Raw genomic sequence first — 15552 nt, forward strand, 5'->3', positions numbered from 1 at the left:
AATGAAGGGGATCTGGAAAGAGCACCAACAGCATAAACTGTCATCTACTCTCTGTTGCAAGGTCTTTCCCCTTGGAGACCCCATGTCTCTTTCAGTCAGTAAGTTCTATTTCTGAGCATTAGTTCAGGTCAAGAAAGCAGGATGTTGACTCTTCCCTGATTTCAGCATTCTGCTTATTCACTGTGTGTGTATGTATACTTTTTTTTGTTGGCTGCCTATCTTGAATTGGAACTATCATGTTCTACTAGTATCTCCACAGATCACAGTGAGCCAGGTTGTCTTGACTACCATTCTGACCTTATCACCATTTGCTATTATTGGATCCTGACATTCTATTAATACATGGGTTCATGGGCGTGTTATGACATCTCCTCCAATCGACCCTGTTTTAGAGAGGACAACCACTGTTCATCTTAGTGATTCTGGTGCCCTCCTTACAAACATATTTCTTTTCATCTTGAGAAATAATCATCTGTGGATTTCCAGGGGTTTTTTTTCATGGTGGACCCAGTATAGTATAGTGTAGTGTAGTATAGTATAGTACAGTACAGTACAGTATAGTATAGTATAGCACAGTATAATATAGTATACCCAATTCTTGGAGCTTTTTTATTCTTTACACCAATCTGTCACAGATTTCTGGCATTTCTACTTTAGTTGGTATGGGCTATTTGGTTTTCCAAGATTAAAAGAGCCAGACAAATGGTATATTAGCACTCCTTTCCAAGCTCCTTGCCAGGGTATTAAATCCTGTCATGAGAGGATGCTTCCATAATAGAAAACCCATTTTTTTTCAGCTGATGGTCTGCCTCCTTTGATCCAGCACTCTCAGAATACATTCCTGGTCATATTTTCCTTTTACCTACTGATACATATTAGCCAGATCTTACAGTTCCTCTAGCATATAGTCCATCTCCTCACTCAGAAGTCCAAGCACTTTCACAGTAAGGTTTTCCTTAATACTGGCGTGCTTAACATGGTTCATGCTAAGTATAATAAACAAAGATCAGCTTTCCCATAGTGATTCTTGCATTTTAAACATTAATTCTGTTTACTCAAATAACTTTTGCCCCAAAATCTAATTTAGAAACAAAATTGCTTGAAAAATTTAAACATTATTTCTCTATGAATGATTATGTTGGGTGAAGGGCAGATCCCAAGGAGGGTAAGCATTGTTTTGTGAGGTACCTGTTTCATATGAGGCCTCTTTATAGCAGGGAGGTAGCATAGGCTGCATATTAAGGCTAAGAATTAGATCCGATAATTCCAGGTTTTTAAATGCATCTACCTAGTTTTGTCAATCTGAAGTCTCAGGATCCCTCCCCTTCCTTATTAAGGCTCTGTTTTTGGCCTCAGATGCTTGCTTACCTTAAAATTCAACCTTCTTTACAGATCTTCCCTTCTTACAATTTGGTATTGTCTTTGGTCTTCAGCACTGTTTGTCCTCTGGCTATGGGCAACAGGAATCTCTTACAGAAACTCTAAGGAGGCTTTCTGCCCCTCCCACAAGGATGATCATAGATGTGTCTCCAATTTATTCTCTTCAATACATCAATGGCACTTAGCAACAAACATCTAATTCCACAGTCCTTATAATCGTTATTTATATCACACTTCTGAAACTTTGCAAACATTGCCTGACCTACAGAATCCCCTTCCATAAGCAGCCTGTTCTAGTTAATCACACTGCTACAGCATTCCAGGTGCTATTGATATTTCATCTGTTTTATTGAGGTCTTCATTGTCATCCTGACAGCAAGTGATCTACTTTTAGAACCCCATCTTGAAAATCTGCTTCTGAGGATCACTTTTGGCACCATCTCAAGTCAGGATCCCAAAGCAGAGCCATAGATGGTCATTGTTTTAAAAGTGATATATTGAAGAAGTGCTCTCAGAATGAGAGTTAGGGTTCCACCTTGAGGCAAGAGGAGTGGGAAACAGGCTGTGTACATCCCCAAGTCAGTCTGTTACTGGGCTATGGTTACTATACAAACTCCTCAAAGAGACAGTTTCATTTCAGGTGAGGGTAATGCTCTGGCAGAGGGGGGATTATGAGCCAACAGCCAGGGAAAGGTGCACTGATCCTCTGGAAGGGAGTTTGGGAGCCCACAGACAGCACCCATTATGCCTTATTTCTGAGACAGCATTTAAAGCAGTGCTTCAAAAACATAAAGTCCATGTACAGATTATCTTGCCTACTTGCTACTTACTGTGTTCCACTTGCCAGCTATTCCTTTCCCCTCCCATGATATGTTTTTACTACATTTCACTGTGTCCTTCAATGCTTTCAACTCAATGATAAGCTCCTATAGTGCAATGGATTATCTTCTATCAGATACATTTAACAAATTAAAATATCTTCCTGGGAAAAATCTGCTGCTTCAAGTATGAATGCTGACAACCCTCAAAACTTTCCTTATTGGTCTGTCTGAGTCATGGCTAACGTCAGCAGTTCTGCTCTCAGCCTAAGATGAAACCCTCCCTGTGTTGTGCTCTGCAGACACGTGAAGAGTTCTCAGTCATTCTTTTATATGTGAGTAGGCCTTCCGAAGAAATAATAAAACAACAAAGTAGCAAAGGATCATCTGCTAGATTATCAGCATTAACAATCCTTCATTCATAAATGCAAATTTCCATTCATATTTTTAGAAAATCAAGAGCAGGACATTCATAGTTTAAGGTAAACAACAAAATGGAGGCGCTCTTTAGACAATTATATTTCAATAGTGACCTTAGATCTCCATCTTTTGAGCATGCAATAGCAACAAACAACCTGCTATGAGGGTTAAAACACCTGCTTTTTTAGTTTACCATCATCATCGTACCTTTAAGACTGGCACCCATCCCCACAAACCCAAAACTTGGACATACAGAGAAGAGTTTAGAGGTTGGAGAAAGAGCATAAACTAACTTGTTAAACATGGAAGTTGACCTCAGTATTATACTTGGAGACAGTACATTGTGTACCCGCAAAATTTGTTATATATATGTGTTATGATTGAAGACAAACTAGTCATTTATTATATTAGTAAATCTGAGAGATAATATAAAATACCATGTGCATTTGATCTGTGAAATTCTAGGTAAAAAAATGTATTAGCTCAATTGTGCACAGGTTAATGCAAAGAAATCCTATAATATTTCAGAAGATAACAGTCTGAAACTACCTCACAATTGCTTTCAATGACATATTAGAAATGCAATTCTCTGTTCTTAAAATACGTTATCAGACTATTAACACCAGTGCATAAAGAAAATTCTTTACTAAGAAGTTACACAGAAATCAGCAGTAAAGTGTTGTACGTTATGTGATTATATTTTTGTTTGTTTAATATTTAATAGGCTCCTGGTAAAGGTGGTGAAAATGCTTCTACAGTCTTCACACTTAAAATTAGGGGATAATGTATTTCAAATTAGGCTTCATATTATTGACCCCTATAGAAACATTACATTCAAAGGAAACCTTAGCTTTTTTTAACTTACATTTTTATTATTGTGGGTTCCACTTATCAGTCATTTCCTTCCCCTACCACCAATAAGCTTTTACTGTATTTTACTCTGTGTCCTCAATATATTCAATTCAATTATAAGCCCCTGTAGTATAATAGGTACTGCTTGCATTTCTCCATTCTAAAATTCCCATCTCTTTCTATTACATCTTGCAAAATCTTTTTGGTTCTTCAAAATTCAGCTCAAATGTCACCTTTTTTTTGTGAAACTTTCTGTGTTCCTAACAACTCATTCTCAAGTGGGATTGATCAGATTTTCTTCATTGTGTTTATTCTACTTGCATTATATTTATTACTGTATCTATCACATCATCATGCAAATATGATTTACTAACTTGGAATCTATATGAGATTATGATCCCTATGAAAATGTGGATCCTTTCTTATTCTTTTCTGTTTTATCAGCATCTTGCACAGTGCCAAGAACTTATTAGTGATCCACAATTATTTTTAAATGGTGAATGTACAATTAGGCTTTGTCAGAAATTGACAGAGGAGAATCTAACATGTTTCTTACTGCTTAAAAGGCAAAGTATCAATCCTATGGGAGGACATAAGTGCCATATTATGCCTTCTTTTTTTGCTATCTCAGTTTGAAAAGTCCTAAATTTCCTTTAGCATCTTCGCAGATTGCTTGTTTGAACAAAATACAAGTACAGAACAACTGAAAAATCACCATGACTCCTGATTAATACTGAGAGAAATAGAGGGAATGAGAAATATATTGTCTTCTATATAATTTAAACAGTTTCAGTAAGCCCCTAGTTAAACCTCAGAATGATGATTCTTCTTGAAGTAGATTTGCCTGTCAACTCTATCCTTCCTCAGTTTTTAACCAAAACAATTATCAGGAAAATAATGTTGAGTCAATTAGAAAATTCCAAATGTAAACTTTTGTCTCATATTTACAAATCCTTGAATAATTGTCAACATTTGTGTTTCAAAATGTCACTGATTTTGAGCTTCACAAAGCTTACATTTGACTTTTTCATTAGCCTGAAAGTTTGCAGTATCTGAACATGATCATACAAAGCTTTTGTATAGATTTGTCTTTATGAGGTATTATTTGTAGAGTAAGTCAGTTTTTAGCTACTAGAGAAGCTTTTTAGCAACTAAGGAAAAAAAGCAAGACTTTCTCTAGGGTTGATCTTTCCAACAGTGTTGTCAATTGTAACTGGTAAGTTTTTAGTTGCTCTGCAATTGACAACACACTTAATTATTCAAATGAGAAATGTCTCTTCCCAAGTCTGTAATATAAAAATTAGATGCCCTGCCATTTTTGATTTCTATTTTAAAGGTACAACTTATCATCAAACTCATGTTCACTGTAAATGTTTTTTTGGCAATTTACTTGCCATAAATGTCTATTATACAGACTAATTTATCTGAGAATAGTGTTTGTTTATCCTCATGTACTTATGAATTTGTAAAGACAGCAGTGACAATAAAGGTAAAGAAATTATGACTAGAAAACCTCCAGATGGTGAGATTTGTTTTGTTGTAATTCCATATTCCAAGGTCTGAGCTGGATCCAATCCAAATTTCAGAAAGAGAAATATATAATTTTTTTAACTGTGAGAACTTAACTGGCTTAGAAATAACCAAACCATCCAAAGATTCATAGGCAAATATTGCTTTTATGTGTGAAACAGGTGAAAAAGCGTGAGCTGGGAAACAAGTCAATATGAGAAAGAACTGTATAGATTTCATTTGTTCTTTTTGGTAGGGTTCCTTAAAAGACATGGAAAGAAATTTTAGAAATAGAAGAGTTGGAATACACATTTATTGACACACCTGTAAGAAAACAGATAAACATACAAATAGTAGATATCCATACCACATTTACAAATTTGAAATTTCTTAAAATTGCCAGATTATCTTAAGATGCTCATCCTTTATCATTATATCAAAGTGGTGTAAATTATGGTCAAAATAATTTATATTTCAAGAAAATTCATTTATTCATGCATGCATCAATTCATCCAGCATATATTTATTGAGTCCCTATTTTGTGCAACTCACTGTGATAGGGAGAATCTCTAGAATCTCTTTTCTCCGTGATAAAAAGCCTACCTTTTATTACTATTTTTATTTTTTGCATTTTTACCTGATGGCAACATATGGCTCATGACAAATAGGAACAAGTAAAACACTGTATTTATCAAGTATCATCAATCAGCCTTATTTGCTTAATATTAATTCAGAAATCAATTTTGTTTGAAATTTGTTTATCAAAAAAAGGCCTGAACGTTTTCATTTATTTAGAAATTTCAGTAATATACTCAGTTATCAAAATAATATCAACCATTTTGGTAGTTTAGAACTCAGGTTATTTAAGCCTAAATAAAATGGAGTGACCCATATGGCAAATGAAACATATTTCAAATTTTATTTTTTATGTTTTTAAACCTCTCTCTTGAATCTTTAATTTATACATGTACTTATTTACATATAAATTTTACATTATATACATATTTATGTTTTCTATTTTATTAATGACAGCTCAGAAGCTAAAAGCACATTTAACAAGTAAAAATGGAAATTAGTTTAAAACTTGTTATTTGTTGTCAAAGTCAGACTAGAACTTTTAGAAAATTCTTTTAAAATTCTATAACAGATATGTTCCATTTTGATAGTCTATGAATTGTACATTACTTAAAATGATTACAAAATATCACATGATGATATAAATACCATTTATGGGGGGAAATGTTCCTTTAATCAAGTAATTTAAGACAATATAATTTTAAGCATTCTCCATTTGACGTCTTCTAGATGACTGCTTGTAAGTAATATTATATATGGTGTAATAGTTAATTTTTTTTTCTTTTTTTTTGAGACAGAGTCTCACTGTGTCACCAGGCTGGAGTGCAGTGGTGTGATCTCGGCTCACTACAACCTCCGACTCAGTGGTTCAAGCTGTTCTCCTGCCTCAGCCTCCTGAGTAGCTGGGATTACAGGCACGTGCCACCACGCCCAGCTAATTTTTGTATTTTTAGTAGGGACGATATTTCACAGTGTTGGCCAGGATGGTCTCCATCTGCTGACCTCATGATCCGCCTGCCTTGACCTTGCAAAGTGCTGGGATTACAGGCGTGAGCCATCACGCCTGGCCGTAATAGTTAATTTCATGTGTCAACTTGACTAGGTTAAGGGACACTCAGATACCTTGTAACATGTTATTTCTGGGTGTTTCTAGGAGAGTGTTTCCGGAAGAGATGATATTTTAAATCATAGACTGAGTAAAGAAGATTCACACTTACAAATATGAGCAAGCATAATCCAGCCCACTGGGGGCCTTGACAGAAGAACAAAGAAGAGAAAGCATGAGTTTTATCTTTTTTCTTGTGCTAAGACATCCATCTTCTCCAGCCCTTGGACAATGGAACTCTTTATATATATATATACACACACATATATATGTGTATATATATATACGTATATATATGTATATATATACGTATATATATATACACATATATATGTATATATATATACATATATATGTATATATATGTATATATATAAAAAATTGATTTTTTTTTTTTTTGTGAGACAGAGTTTTGCTCTGTTGCCCAGGCTGGAGTGCAGTGGTGTGATCTTGGCTCACTGCAAGCTCTGCCTCCCGGGTTCACGCCATTCTCCCACCTCAGCCTCCCAAGTAGGTGGGATTACAGGCACCCGCTGCCATGCCCAGCTAATTTTTTGTATTTTTAATAGAGACGAGGTTTCACAGAAAAGTCTTGATTAATACATATGGTTAATCCTACTTATCATAGTTTTTATAAAAGACTGAGTAAAGAAAACAAATGGCCGTGTGTGTGTGTGTGTGTATACATATATATATATATATATATATATATATATTTTTTTTTTTTTCCTTTGGTTGGTTGTTTTTGAGACACAGTCTTGCTCTGTTGCCAGGCTGAAGCGATGCAATCTTGACTCACAGTAACCTCCGCCCACTGGCCTCAAGTGATCCTCTCCTGCCTCAGCATCCTGAGTACCCGGGACTAGGCACATGCCACCACGCCCAGCTAATTTTTGTTATTTTTAGTAGAGATGGAGTTTCACCATGTTGGCCAGGATGGTCTTGATCTCTTGACCTTGTGATCTGCCCTCCTCGGCCTCCCAAAGTGCTGGGATCACAGGCCTGAGCCAACATGCCCAGCCTATTTTCATTACATATTTTATGCTATTACAATCTGATTTGAACATTAAAGCAAGACAAAATAATGTTTAAAAGTGTATTACGTGGAAAATAATACAAATAAAGCATATACAGTTGATTCTTGTTATGCTTGGTAATTATGGTCTACCAAGTCACTACGTTAGTCAAGTTATGGTCTACTATAATGTCCCCATGAGCACTGAAGTAGAAAATGCTGAATCATTAGCCTTAGGGAAAATACATGGTTAGGTTTCTTCAAGCCTCATTTGTAAAATTTTCATCAAATGATCAATAAACTTGATTTTATGTGTGTTTCTGTTTAATGAAACATTATTTAATATATATTGTTGATTCATTAACATTGAACTCATGGCCAAGAGTACTATAACTTATCCCTGAGCAAAGCCCCTTTGTTTTGGCCAATTTACCCCATTTGGAATGAGAACATTTACTCAATGCCTGTACCCCCACTGATTCTTGGAAGCAAATAACTTGTTTTTGATTTTACAGGCCCATAGGCGTAAGGGACCTGCCTTGTCTCAGATGAGACTTTGGACTTGGACTTTTGGGTTAAGGCTGGAATGAGTTAAGACTTTGGTGGACTGTTGGAAAGGCATGCTTGGTTTTGAAATGTGAAAATGGCATGAAATTTGGGAGAGGCCAGAGGTAGAATGACATGGTTTGGCTCTGCATCCTCACGCAAATCTCATCTTGAACTGTAATTCCCACATATTGACGGAGGGACCTGGTGGAAAGTGTTTGGATCATGGGGATGGTTTCCTCCATCCTGTTCTTGTGATCCTGAGGAAGTTCTCACAAGATCTGATGATTTTATAAGTTGTGGTTTTCCCTGCTGTCCAGTCTTTCCTGGTGCTTTATGAAGAAGGATGCATTTGCTTCTCCTTCGCCTTCCACCATGATTGTAAGTTTCTTGAGGCCTCCCTATCCATGCAAAACTGTGAGTCAATTAAACCTCTTTCCTTTATAAATTACCCAGTCTTGGGTATTTCTTTATGGGAGTGTGAAAATGGACTAATACCCCTGGCCTCTCCCCTTTAAATGCCAAGTGGCACGCTTCTCCAAGTTGCAACAACCTAAAATGTCTCCAGACACTGTTGAAGATTCCCTGGTGGGCAAAATAATCCCCTACTGAGAAAATTGATCTGTGGTGTTGGTTGTGTTTTTAAACTTTACACCATTTGGAGTTAAATTTCATACTTTGGTTATTAAGGAACACTGACATGTATCTCCCCCAAATACTAACAAGAAGTTGACTTTTCTTTGCCTGCTGATACTAAAGTTCCTCCATATACTGCAGAATTTTTCAAATTTATATCCTAAGATTTTATATTTATCAGATAATGAACCTAATTTATAAATATTATACTCAGCATTGTCATCTCTAGAGTCATGTTATCTATCCTCTCCTCTAACAAAATGAATCACTCTTACTGACCATTATTTGTATTGAAGTGATGATACAAAATACATTTTTTGAAATAAATACTAATATGTTTTCTCTACACCTGAAATTAAAGATAAAACATGCAGATTAAAATATAATAAAATATTTACTCTCATCCAAATTAACTTTTCTATGAAGTACTGAAATTAAAGTCTGTAGGCCTGGAAACTTTCTGTTGCATTAGAGAGGGAATGTCTACTGCAATTGTTTGTGTACTTATTTAACAAATGTTTAATGAGCACCTACTATGTGTAATTCCTTGTTTCTGAGGAAACAAAGAAGGACCCACTAGCCAAATCTCTCAGTTTATGTCCTTCCCAAGGGAGCAAATAATAAGCAACTAAACAAATATAGAAAAATATGATAATAGGACAATAAATTGTTTCTAGAAAACAAAGCAGAGCAAAGGCTAGAGAATTTTTCATGGGATGATCCACAGAGGATAGTTGAATAGAACTCTGAATACAGTAAGAAAATGAGCTTTATGGGGAATGAACATTCTTGGAAAAGAAGAAATAAAGTGCAAAATCTGAAATCAGAACCATCTTAGCTTATCAAAAGTTAAGTCAGAAATAGGTGTGGCAAATGAAGTGAATAACCTAGAACCATATGAGAGACAAGGTTGGCAGGGCAGGCATGTGTTGGGTCATGCAGAGCTTCCTTGGTGTGGTAAAATTTGCCTTTTGCTGTGAGTAGATAAGAAGGCTCAGGAGATCTGAGTGGAGGAGTGGTGTAATCTGAGGTACAATTATGAATGATCAGTCCGGCTGCTGAGTGGAAAAGTGTCAGTAGGTGGAAAGGAGTTGAAACTGTGTCATTAAGAAGACATTACCTAGTTTAGGAAAGATGACGGCCATTTGGAAAAGGGCAGAATCAATCATGGTAATGAGAAAACATAGTTTCGGGAAATATTTTGAAGATGAAACAAACGACTTGCTGAGAAATTGAATATACAGTATAACTGAACATTTTCAAAAATGGTTTATAGGATTTAAGTTTAAATAACAATGGAAAACCTAATGTCATTTTCCAAGATGGGCAAGGCAAGAAGGAACAGATGTGGGTGGGTGTGCAAGAGGTAAATAAAATTTCTTTTTAGACATGTTAAGTTTGAGATAAAGTTTAAATGTTAAAACTAGTAACATTTTATCTAAAGAGTTAATTTTTTTTCTGTTTTTCTGGTACCCTTTAGTTACTGAGCTTAATGTAGATTTTTGTGGGTTTTTAAAATTTGTGTTTCACTTTTGATAGGAGGGTGTTGTATCCGCATTTCTATATATCCCCAATGTATTTTTTTTTTTTTTAAATAGAAAGGCACTTTATTACACTGCCCACTCACACCAGGCCAGGACAGGAGTCACCCTCTAGAACCCTGAGGGGGCTGTCCAGGCTGATGGAGGAAGGGACCCACTCACCTGCCACAGAGCCGGCCCCCTCACATGGCTTCCTCCCTGAGGAGCATCTCCCATACCGGGGCTTCCAACGACCTTCGCTCTGCGCGTGCTGAAAGGACAGAGTTCAGAATCAGCCTCAGCCTGGACTTCTGTTACTATGGGAGGATAAGCTTGTCATGCTCACTCCTAGTGCCATGCCTCTAAACGTCCCTCAGACGGCGTCGGGGCTCTAGCCAGGGAGCTTGGTTACTGTTTCAATCCCCCGCCCGGCAGGCCTCACGGCCAACTTTCTCAGTGTCCACAGCAGACAAAAATGTCCACAGCCAGAGCTCCAAAGCCCTGCCGGCCCTGGTGCCACTGCCGCCTCTGCGTCCGGAGCCTGTGGGGCTCAGCTCTGCTGCTCTGGCCCAAGTCTGGCCTGGAGTCCCCGGTGCCCTTTGCAGGCACGGAGGCAGCTGGACATCCTTCGCTTCACCAGCCTCTGGGCCTGCAAGCGCTTCTGGAGCTTTTCATTTTCCTTCAGAGTGAGGAAGAGTTTTTTTCTTCAGGGAATCTAAGTCCAAAAGGGCATAGCTGTGATCAGATGGCTGCTTGTCGGGGGGCCCTCTCAAGCCTGAAGGGCCAGCCGGCCGGCCAACAGTCTCTGCTGCTTGCGGCCTCCGTGGCGTGATCTGTTTTACGGGGCCTTTGGCATTTGGGGGCAACTGAAGCTCTTCAAGCGCAGTGTCCATGTTTCTCCCAGGGCTGTCCTCTCCGGCCCCCGCCTCAGGGAGGACCTTTTCTTTCTGAGAAGAGCTGGCATTTCCTCTCTCACTGGCAGTGTGTGTGTTCTCCCTCACCTGCGGTGGAAGGTGAGCTGCTTCTTGCGGCGGAAGGTGAGCGGTTTCCTGCGGCTGCTGTAGCGGTTGCAGCACTGCCAGGCCGCGCACGACTTCGGCATCTCCAGCCAGGCCCGGCTGCCCGTAACAAAGATGGCGGCGGCGGGGCCGGATGTATTTATTTTGTAATCTTATAAGCCACAGAAAATAGAGTTTTTTGATATAAATATATAGGTTTATCACAGATAGTGTTTTTTTTTCTTTAAATACAGCATTATCTTTCTAAGGCTAGGTAGCTAAAAAATAAAGCCTGTAAAAAAGTAAGACATGAGTAAATTAATTTATGAAGACCTGCCTTTCTCAAACAACTAGTAAAAACTAACAAATACTATTTTAAGACACTAACACTTATATTTAAAATAGAACTTTTCAATCTTATGACATTTTACTTAGTCTAATTCATAATATATGTACAACTTGTGGGATCGTTTTGTAAAAGTATATAGTTTGACATAAGGATTCAAAGTTGTTCTCTAAATGTTTAAAGAAGCAATAAATCTAGGTTTGAGGATATTTGGTACATAAATTCACTGGGAAAGAAAAAGTCTGCAATAAATAATGTCATGGTAAAAGTACAAGCTATATATTCTTTTACTATTATTTGCTAGTATTCCACATACTACTTTTTGATCCTTTAATTGAAAATGGAAACAAAATGAAAAAGCAGGTCTGTATTTATAAAGTTTGCCCTGCAGTATTTTGCCACAGGTCCCTGTAAAATTCATTCCTTTAAGGTAACACTTGAATTGCAAACATTATCTCAGCAAAGAAAGGCAGCATTTTCTTACCCATTGGGATCTTAGGAAAAGCGATCTGTTTCCGAGCAGATCCTGAAGACATACTAAGTTATATAAATCGAGAAAGGAGAAGATCAAAACCTTGGCATATTCCTCAGGATCTGCTATAGTGGAAAGTCTGGAAGTACTTTTAAAATCTAGAAAACTGGGGCTGGGCGCAGTGGCTCACACCTGTAATCCTAACACTTTGGGAGGCCAAAGCGGGTGGATCACCTGAGGTCAGGAGTTCGAGACCAGCCTGACCAACATGGTGAAACCCTATCCTTACTAAAAAATACAAAAATTAGCTGGGTATTGTGGTGGGCGCCTGTAATCCCAACTACTCGGGAGGCTGAGGCAAAAGAATCACTTGAACCTGGGAGATGGAGGTTGCAATGAGCTGAGATTGCCCCATTGCACTCCAGCCTGGGCAACAGAGCAAGACTCCATCTCAAAAAATAAATAAATAAATAAATAAATAAATAAATAAATAAATAAATAAATATAAAAATAAAAAAAAATTATAAAACTGGTAGACAAGGATGAGAGAGGAAGTACATAGAGGGTAAAGGCAAACAGAAAGACAGTGGCCTGCTGCATTATGCAGTCTGGGGTTAATCTTTGTCTTGTACATTATTCTGACTTCTTAAAGGATCATTATGAATAGTTTGAAAACAATTATTTTCGGCCATTTATTGTCTTCTGGAACTCAATTGTGTGCTCATAAAACAAAGAAAATAAAAATATAAATGACACATTTCCCAATATGTCAGATAAGTGAATTTTATTGTACTCTAAGCAAGGAAAGTACATTATATTATTTCATTATGCTAAAACAAAAATTAGTGACTCCTTGGGTTTAGTGATACAACTCTGATTTACCTCTAGGTCATCTGATAATTTTAAGTGACGTGTGGAGACTAAAAATGTTTTATGTCATTTTCCATCTCTGTGACAGCAGGACTTGGGGAAAGATGATTAAGAAGAGCCCTTATGCATGAAGATAAGCGAATGTAAAAGAATAGTTTATATTCATATCTCAAGAAACAGATGACAAATATGTTTTATTATAACATTTAAAATTATGAAAATCAACTACATCCTTAGGGAGCTGGCTAATTCTAAAATAGGCCTTTTATATTTGACTCTGAAATAGTTAACATGTGAACTGTGGTCAAATAAAGCTTTAAAAAGAACATGTTTATTAAATCTTGTGTTAAAACCTACTAATAGTGATACACTTACTAAAATTCCAACAATAAAGGAAACCTCTAAAAATTTATGTACTTCATTTTTTAAAAATAAACTTAAATTCTGTCTGTAGTCCTTATTTAAACTGGAGGTTGAAATGTAACATAATTCATGTTAGGGGAAAGTCAACCAATCTAATTTTTTTTCAGTTGTAGTCAGAGTTTGTTTTTGTTTTCTTCATTGAGTTTTGGTGTTTTATTTAAGATCTGAAGGGTTAAATAACCTCCATGGAGCTATGGTAGTGATGGTAGTAGTGATAATGGGGCTTATAATCCTTAATCATCACCATAATTATCTTTTAAATATATACCATTTTTACTGCTTTCAAAGTGTCAGCATCTAACTTTTTAGAGTCCGCTGAGACACCCACATCTAGCATCTTTCTTTGTTGGTGAAGTCTTCACATGTGTGACTTCCTCACTGAGACTCTTCAGATAGACCAGTTTTCCTCTGCATCTAAGCCTCTGCTGAAATTCACGTACTTTTCCCCTCCTTTCCAGAGCATTTACGCTCAGCAACTGAAACATGAGTAGGAGTTTTTCAGGTGTCCAGTGGAAATGTCGAGGCTCCTGGAAAATTTCTCAATCCCAGTGACTTTCTACTTACTAAGACTCAGGCCTAATTGATCATTAGCCCAAGATTACATACTGTTCTTGTCTCTGTCTTTATTCTCTTATCCCCAGACTTCTGAAACTGCATGTATACTTTGACCTTCCAGTATCTTATTTTCAAAATTCCCATAAAAATCCCTTGGCATGAGCAGGAGCTGGAGTGAATGCGTTCTAAAATTTCTCCTGTGCTGAAACACCTTGAAAATCATGGTTGAACTTGGGATTTAGTCTAAGAATACAATTGTATTTTCTGGATGACAGTTCTAGCAGCTTCAGCAAACACAGGAGATTGTCTGAGTGGCTTAAAACACTGATTTTATTATGTTTCATTATTTTATGAGTCAGAAATTGGTTGGGCAATTTTTCTACTGAACATGCCATTGACTTACTAAAGTCATTTATTATTTTCACCTTATGGCTGGGTTTATATGGAGGGTTCAAAAAATTTTGCTCAAATGCCAAATACCTTAGCAAGGAAAAAGTATTTGGAGACTTTAAAATTATACTGTGTTAATACACTCAACCCTCCACATCTACAGGTTCCACCTACAGGTTGAATCCACGGATTAAACTGCAGATGAAAAATATTCCTAAATATTAAAGAAAGAAATAATACCAATGTGAGGGACAGAGCAAGAAGAATAGAAGCCTGCACCATTTGTCCCCATCCTCTACTCCCACCTACTACCTGCCCCGTCTGGAACACCAAATTTTAATAACTATCTAAACACATAAAAAAAAAAAAAACACCATCACAAGAAACAAACAACAACAGAAAAAACAGCTGAGCAATGATAGTACTTGGTTTTAACTGCATGTTGCTGAAAGAGGCATCAAGAAGGACAGAAGAGAGAGTCCTGAATTGCAGATGCCATCCCTCACCCCATCCCCCATGAGTGACCATGCAGCATGGAAAGGAGATAGAATCTGTGCACTTTGGGAAGAGAGAGTGCAGTGACTGGGGGACTTTATATTGAGCTTATTACTGCCCTGCCATATTGGAGAATGAAGCCATACTGCCATACTGGGAATAGCCAGTGCCCACCCATGGAAGAAGCATTGGGTCCAGCCCTAACCAGAGGAAAATCAACCATCCCAATATTTGGAACTTGAGTTTTTGACAAGCCTCACCACTGCAGGCTGAAGGGTTCTGGGGTCCTAGGTAAACTTGAAAGACAGTCTCGGAAACATGGTCTGTAATCCTAGGCAACTTTTAGTGCTAGGCTGGGCTTAGATCCAGTGGACTATGGTGACATGTTACCTAGGGAGACACCAGCTAGTCCAGCTAAGGGAGTGTTTGTACCATCCCTTTCCCAATCCCAGGTAGTAAAACTGGCAGCAACAAAAGTAACTCTTTCCTTCTGCTTCAGGAGAGGAGAGTGGAGAGTAAGGGGACTTTGTCTTGCATTGTGGATACCAGCTCACCCACAATAAGATAGCACATTGGGCAAAGTTTTGAGGCCCCCATTCCAGGCCCTACCTCTTCTGTGGCATTTC

The 15552-nt window shown here is 37.5% G+C and overlaps 1 pseudogene; it reads right to left on the reverse strand.

Moving 5' to 3' along the window:
- Nucleotides 1–11479, reverse strand: part of LOC101136174 (THAP domain-containing protein 3-like) — a 167339-nt pseudogene extending 155860 nt beyond the window's left edge.
- Nucleotides 11480–15552: the final 4073 nt, after the last annotated feature.

This window comes from Gorilla gorilla, chromosome 1, assembly GCF_029281585.2.
Source record: "Gorilla gorilla gorilla isolate KB3781 chromosome 1, NHGRI_mGorGor1-v2.1_pri, whole genome shotgun sequence".
Taxonomy (NCBI): Eukaryota; Metazoa; Chordata; class Mammalia; order Primates; family Hominidae; genus Gorilla; species Gorilla gorilla.